The following is a 7,183-nucleotide window of genomic DNA, read 5'->3' as shown; positions in this document are numbered from 1 at the left end:
CATGAGGAACTGTTACTCCATGTCTTCTACTAATGGCATCTCGAAGAACTCGTCCATCGGCAACTGAACCTTCCCAACCAGGAAGAACATAAACAAATTGCATCTCAGGTGTACAAACACCTAGCATATTTGTTGCTATGTCACCTTTTCGCGTTCGATATCTAGGTTTATCAACTGTTGGAACCCTAATCTTGATGTGGGTTCCATCGAGAGCACCTAAGCAATTCTATATCACATGATATAAAACCTTGAGTTAGAATACTATTTTAAATCTAAAGCAACTAAATGTTGTACAAGTTATATATAAAACTCAGTCCAATACCTTAAACCATTTCCACCTTGTGTCAGAAGAATTGGCTATAATTGGCTCCGGCTTTTTAAATAACACATCTTGTAAGCGTATGACAACATTTAAAACACTATGAAATGCTTTGCTAACAGTTTTCCCGGACCTTCTAAAGTGATGCTTGATAACTCGATTTTTCAGGTGATGGGAGATGATATGTAAAAACATTGCTACTTGCTCATCAACAAGCATGAACCTTGACGGCTTCAATCCCCCTATCGATTCTAACATCTCACATAGTTTAAAAAAGGCAATTCTATTCATCCTAACTTGTTCAATACAGGTCTCGTTACTAGCATATACAAGCCTTTTCACATAATCTCTTTTTGCATAAAAATCTAAGGTATAGGACTTAATCCTTGGTCTATAAGTATGTAGGCTAAGGCTGGCACCCATTCTAAATAAGAACCAAATCGTAATTCTACAGATTTCCAACCATATTGTCAATGCAATACCAATTCTTTTACGTCTCACACTTTGTGCAATTAAAGACAGACGAGCCATTACTGTAACATATTAACATTAGAACACACTATCAAAGAATTGAAGTTGCAATTATACATTATCAAATAAAAATAAACAGCACAAATTTAGAACACACGAAGCAAAAAAGTATCTATTAAATGAAATCGTTACAACTTTAATTTCATTTCTTTATCAATCACCCAAACAATAATGAAAGAAAAGATATTTAAAGGTATATGTATAATTGACCTAAAATTAATTGTTGGTATTTGTTAGATTATAACTAAACTCATTATAATTTAAAATTATAAAGCATGTTCAAAGTTTGAACATTGATTAGTTTATTTATTGATGATTAGTTTAAGTAAGGTGACCTAATTTTAAAACAAATAAAATAAAGAATGAGGATTTTGTTTACTAATGAAATTGAAGTTTTAAAACTTTTATAACATTTTAAATTTAAATTTCATTTTGTAAAAATATATATAACTTTTATCTCATTTACATGTACAAATAATTATTAAAAAGTAGTATTGTATTTACAATTATGATTGGAAAAGATTGTAATGTAGTATTGTATTTACATGTACAAATAATTGTGATTTAAGCCTATTGTTTTAAAAAAACATACATATCTTCTAAATGCGCCATTTTTCACACACATACCATGCTATATAACTACTAATTAGAATTTAAAATCTTATTTAAAGAAAATTAATTCTTTTATTACTTGATAAAGCTTTTGTAATATTAAATCAGAATCCAAAATCTTACTTAAATATATCAAATTTCTTATTATTATATTTGTTGGAATTAGTCAGGTGGACTTATTAAATCAAAATATAATCGATTGGTGTCTATCAATACTTCGAATTCAACTTTTTTTTATTGTTTTTAATGTTTATCTTAAATCTAAATCCAACACCAATCAAATTGAATAAGGTCTAAACATTGCTATTAAGGAAAAACACAAGATATAGTCCATGCATTTTTATTTTTTTTTATTAAGGAGAGTAAAAGCTATTACATAGCAATCAATCTAGGAAAACATAAATCAATAACATCCTCATGCATACATTCAAAGCAAAATCAAGAGGTCGGGACAAGAGTAAAAGCTAATGATGGACTCCTTTTGTAGCCTTTGTTAAGCAATTAGCCATCCTATCGCATTCTTAATGCATATGTGTAATACCAATATCTCAATATCAATGCAACAAGTCTCCAATGGCATGAATGACATACGAATTCAGTTGTTGTATCATTAGAGTACCCTTAACATGATGCAATGATTCCAAACAATTTATTTCTAACAACACATCACAACGGCTATGGATTTTCTGAAACAACAAAGTATAACAGAAAAATTATTATACTCAATGTCAAAAAACAAGATGAAACAACAAAGTATAACAGTCAAAATTTCAAACAAAATCTCACTGTCCAGCTGTACAATTTTTCAATGTTTCAAACCACATATCAAACATAATACAGTTGGTGAATCCGGTTGAAGACTACACACAATGGCCTCTGCTGCTTTGCGATATGTCAAGGAGTTTTCGACTGTCAGTACATCAAATATAAATCCTAAAACTATGTCGTGATGTTGAAAAGCACACTTTTTGACATAAAATGCATGAACAGGGACTGCTCCTTAAGTTCCTACTGTTTTTTTTCCATGTAATTTCTCTTTACTTCTGTGTTAGCCCCTCTCATATAATCCTTTTCTCATATTTCAAGATCAAAAGTAAAGGGCACACCGATGCTTCCCATGCAATGAAATGATGATTTATAACCCTCTCTAATCATGCCAGAGCCCAAAAACTTGATCTTCAGAAATACCAACATGAACATGCCACAATCCAAGGCAAAGACAGACAAAGAAATGAAAAGTTCAAGATTCATACCTCAAACCAAACGCTGAGACCGAGAGAAAAAATGAAGCAGTGGATCACAAGAATCAGCAGTGAATTACACCTTCGAGACTGCAAGTCAAGCCGCTAACAGAGCATGCATGCCTGGATGACAAGAATTAGCAGTGAGTTACAACTGTAGCTATGTCATTGAAATCAGCAGTAAAGGTTTAGACTTGTTCACGGAATTTACAAAGTTAAATCAACAAGAAGCATGATTCAACAAACTGCTACAAACTTTCAGAAGAAGACAGAATTTTTAAAACATGAATTTTTAACCATATTAGTGAACATTTGAAGCACGCAATTCCAAGGAAAAAGTGGAGGGGATGATATAAATTTCCTCTCTTTTTGGATTTCTATTTGTTAATGACAAATGCAACCTCAGATTTCAGCTACTCCAACATAAATAGAACAGGGTAACAATTTTATAAGAAACCAAATCAAACAAATTTCCACAATTAACTCCAGTAGTTGATCTGTAAGCCAGATCTCATTCCAGGCATAAGAGTAAATTTCTAACGCCAATAACTAATTTAACTTTAAAAATCCATTGGCATGAACTAATCAAATTTGTGTTAATAATAGATACAGATTCGTTTTCTACAAAGATATACAGAAGCAATGCATCAAAGCAAGCCAGCCATTACTGAATACAACTGCCTCCAAGACTCAACAACCAAAAAATCTAAAATCTGAACTCTAACAAGAAAAACAATTACAAGAAAAATGACGAAAAAATGGTTTGAAAAGCAAGAACCCTTAGCAAAGAAAAAATGTTTGGTAGAGAGAAGATCTGTATGTATTTCATGGAAAGGAAATAGTTTTCTTTTTTCTTTCTTTCAGATCAAATTTGTTGAGATAAATAGAGAGAGAGAGAGAGAGAGAGAGGAACCCTTCGGAAGAGATAACGAAAGAAATTTCTTGTAGGGATTGAGTCGACCGAAAAAGAGTTTCAGATTAACATCAATTGGCTTGAGTTTGAGAGCAGTATAAGGAAGCATCAATTTTCTCAAATCCATTTGAAGTTGCCTAAGAGGAGCAGAAAGCTTCCCCCTTGAAAACACAGAACTCTTCCGGATTTTATTCCCAGTGATATAGTCTGCATTCGGTTGCTGTTGCTACTGCTTTTTCACAATTGGCTTAACAAAAACCTTCGTCTTTCTCTTTTTTTTTGTTTAAATTCAAATAACAGAACATGATTTAACCAAACCAACAAAAAAAACAAAAAACCCCCCAAAAAGACCGTAACTGTGCAAAAATAGGCCTAAATTCAAAGTTGAGTAGACTATTTTGGACTTGAAAAAAGTCGCTCAATGCTAAAGTTAAAGAAACAGAGCCATACCTCAGAGGAGGGAGATGCCGCAACCTGTTCGAATGGAGTATTGAAAGAGAAGAAGGGTTTAGGGCTGGGTTTTTGAAGAAAGGGCAATTTTCACTGGCAACTGCTGTTGAGATTACTCACAGGAGATCTGAGACGGTGGAGATTTGGTTCGAAGAAAACTGCTATTGATGTTGGGAGGGAGAGGGTGGGGTGGAGATGGATTTTGGCTGGGGAGGGTAAAACAGAGACGATTAGCTAATCCTTACTTTTGGAACGGATTAGAAATCGTTGTTGAAGCAGAGAAAATGAGGAATACATCCGTAACGTAATAGGCCTGTAATAGGCAATACATCAAACTAAACACGGGATTAAGTGGGGATTAAGTGGGGCCTACTAAATAGGGGTGTAATGGCTAATCCATTACACCAAACCAAACATGTTGTCAATCTTCTGTCAAGTGTCGACTTATTTCAAACTACAGAAAAAAAGGGATGTTAGTTACAAAACAAACAAAAACCAGGTTAGCCTAGTTATATGCACAATTCATAGCTCAAAAAATATGATATTGTACTATTGGAAGAGCGTACAATATTAAAGTAAGCTAGCTTTAATTTAGAAATGCAAAGTGTTGCTTTTACTTGCATTAATAGAAATTCGGAATACTTGATATAGAGAAAATGAACAATCTAAAAATTAAAAAGCAAAGCACTCTACAAGAGCAATGAGAAACAAATTCTTAATTAAAAAAGCCTGTAATGGTTAGACAACTATACTTTCCTCTAGTAATACTATGTTTGTAATTGCTTTCATCTAATTGTAAATGGAGTTTTATCAATAGAAGACCATATAGCAAGGCCATCATTTTCATCCTTAAGAAGTTCCAGAAACACAGGATCAGCAACATCAATCATACAGCTTTCTTCGGACCCAGAGTCTCCTACTCCATCTCCAATGCTAGAACCCGTATAGGCTTATTCAAAAACTGTAGCTAAAAGCATATGGATATTTTAAAATGTAAAAGTGCCAAGCAAAACCATGGGTCATATTCAGTTTCTGACAACAGAACAAACAAGTTATGAAACTTTTACAAATGAACACCTAAAATTCCAATCAATCCCAACGAATAATAAATTCACATATCTACCATTTTTTTAAAAAATTCACGTCAATATTATAAAATTAAAGAAACCAAATTATACTAAATTAAAATCAAATGATAACGGAGGCTGTAAGCAGTATAATCTTAAGCCCCCACACATATTGCAAATGTTGAGAGGCTGTCATTCATCTATCAAATAAGAAGTATAACTGGAGAGGCTGTTCCATAATAACTTAAATTGACATGCCAATACTTGGTATAATAGCATAATAACTTAAGTCGACATGCCAATGTAATTGAAGGAGGAAAAAGAAAACTTGGCAATGCTTCAACTGGAGACGTGCACCCAACTCAAGCAGATCCAAGGCCTCAGAATATCTTTCAGCAGATACATATCTGAAATAAAAAATGCATGTTTCAAAATCGAAGATAAGTCTTCCAAAGTAAACTAAGGCATCAAACGTGGTACGCACCATTGTTAAATTTGTCCCAACTGCATAATTAGTAACATAAAATAAAGAATAAAAAGGGAAAACTCAATCTTACAAGCCTAAAGCAAATTGGAAACAAAGAATAATGCAAGCATAACATGCTAACCTCATCAATCTTACAAGCCTTTTATCCAACCATAAGGGGATTTACCCCATTAAGCCCCATCCAAGACTAAGAATTAGCGTAATAGTTCCATCTTCTTGGTGACTGGAGAGGTCACTAATCATTTCCACGCAGCAAAACCAATCAAGGCTACAAGCTTATAGGCGTTAGAGGATGGTATAAGCACGGTTACATTCTTAACGCTAACAAATAAATAAACAAAAGAAAACCTCAAATCAAGCGAGAACTGTGATTACTTACCCTAAAACCTTTTTTGTTCTTCTTAATCGGTCACGTGATATACTTACTCATGTTTTCATCGCTACAATAATATTCCAGCTACAGGAACATGAACATAAAAATAAAGAATTAAAGATAAAAAAAAAACTAAAAGAACATAAAAACAATGAAAAAAATAAATAACAAAATAGGCAGAAAGCAACAATCTAGGGTTTTGATTTCAAAGCAAGAGACAGAAACTTGTGGTCTTACTTGCTTGATAAACTAGTTTTTAAGATCGTCAGTTAGCGCAAAAATCGCCTACAAGGTCTCCTTATTCTGACTCTGACCCTGCTCATGGTCGTGCCTCCTCTTCGGACGGCGATGATGGAATCTCCTCTTTTCCTTTACTTCTCTCCTGCTCTCTTGTTTCTTCTGTTCGGTGGGAACCCTTTAAAATGAAGCGGTAAATTTAAGTTTGTAATTTTAGGGGGGAAAATTAGAGGTTGGGAAAATTTGAGGATAAAACTGAGTATTTTTAAAATAAAATGATTCAATTGCTTATCTTTTGCCGCGTTTTTTTATAAAAACGCCACAAAAAATCATTTCACTTAAACAAAATGACGCCGTTTTGCTCTGCTAAAAATTTTTTATTTTGTCTGCTAACAATTTTTAGTTAAGTGATTTTATAAAACTTTTATTATTACTATTTTTTATAAATTGGATTTTTATAAAAAAAACTAAGTACTTTCAAAATAAATATCATATATTTTAATAAGAAAACAAATGATTAAATGACTGCAATTAATTATCAAGTTAGAATTATCTAATGTTAATCACGATTTCTATTAAAGATTGAAATGTTAATCACGATTTTATATTATTATTTTCCGATTTAATCTCCATTTTATTAGAGATATTTCTTCTTAACTAAAATATAACTATTATGCTAGATGTTCGATGTTGAATGATTTTAGTTTTTATATTTCATTTTTATTTGTTATAATTTGGTCCTATCCAAAATAGATAGTTACCTATCCATATTAATCTGTTACTTTTTATTTATTTATTTATCAATTTTTTTTGTTAAATCTAATATTTAAATATATCAAATGGTTTAGATTAAATATTTTTAAATATAAAAGCATTAATTGATTGTATAAATTTTCATCATTTAACAAATCTCAAGTAAACCTTAAATCCTAAACCAGTTAATATATATAAAG

General features: G+C 32.0%; 1 long non-coding RNA gene across 6 annotated transcripts; it reads right to left on the bottom strand.

Annotated features, from left to right (window-relative positions):
• On the bottom strand, positions 1–6,608 carry LOC107914768 (uncharacterized). Of its 6 annotated transcripts, none has more exons than XR_005919292.1 (6): positions 6,231–6,427; positions 6,000–6,077; positions 5,742–5,888; positions 4,067–5,540; positions 2,716–2,826; positions 1–226 (listed from the first exon to the last, which is right to left on the bottom strand). It is a non-coding gene; the product is annotated as an uncharacterized lncRNA (long non-coding RNA). The 6 variants fall into 6 exon arrangements; XR_005919293.1 differs by lacking the exon at positions 1–226 and adding an exon at positions 323–852; XR_001689009.2 differs by lacking the exon at positions 1–226 and adding an exon at positions 2,111–2,341.
• Between the last annotated feature and the right edge of the window lie 575 nt (positions 6,609–7,183).

Source organism: Gossypium hirsutum, chromosome D10 (genome assembly GCF_007990345.1).
Source record: "Gossypium hirsutum isolate 1008001.06 chromosome D10, Gossypium_hirsutum_v2.1, whole genome shotgun sequence".
NCBI classification, from domain to species: Eukaryota; Viridiplantae; Streptophyta; class Magnoliopsida; order Malvales; family Malvaceae; genus Gossypium; species Gossypium hirsutum.
The sequence above is the reverse complement of the archived record's forward strand: the minus strand, read 5'-3'. Positions and strand labels throughout refer to the sequence as shown.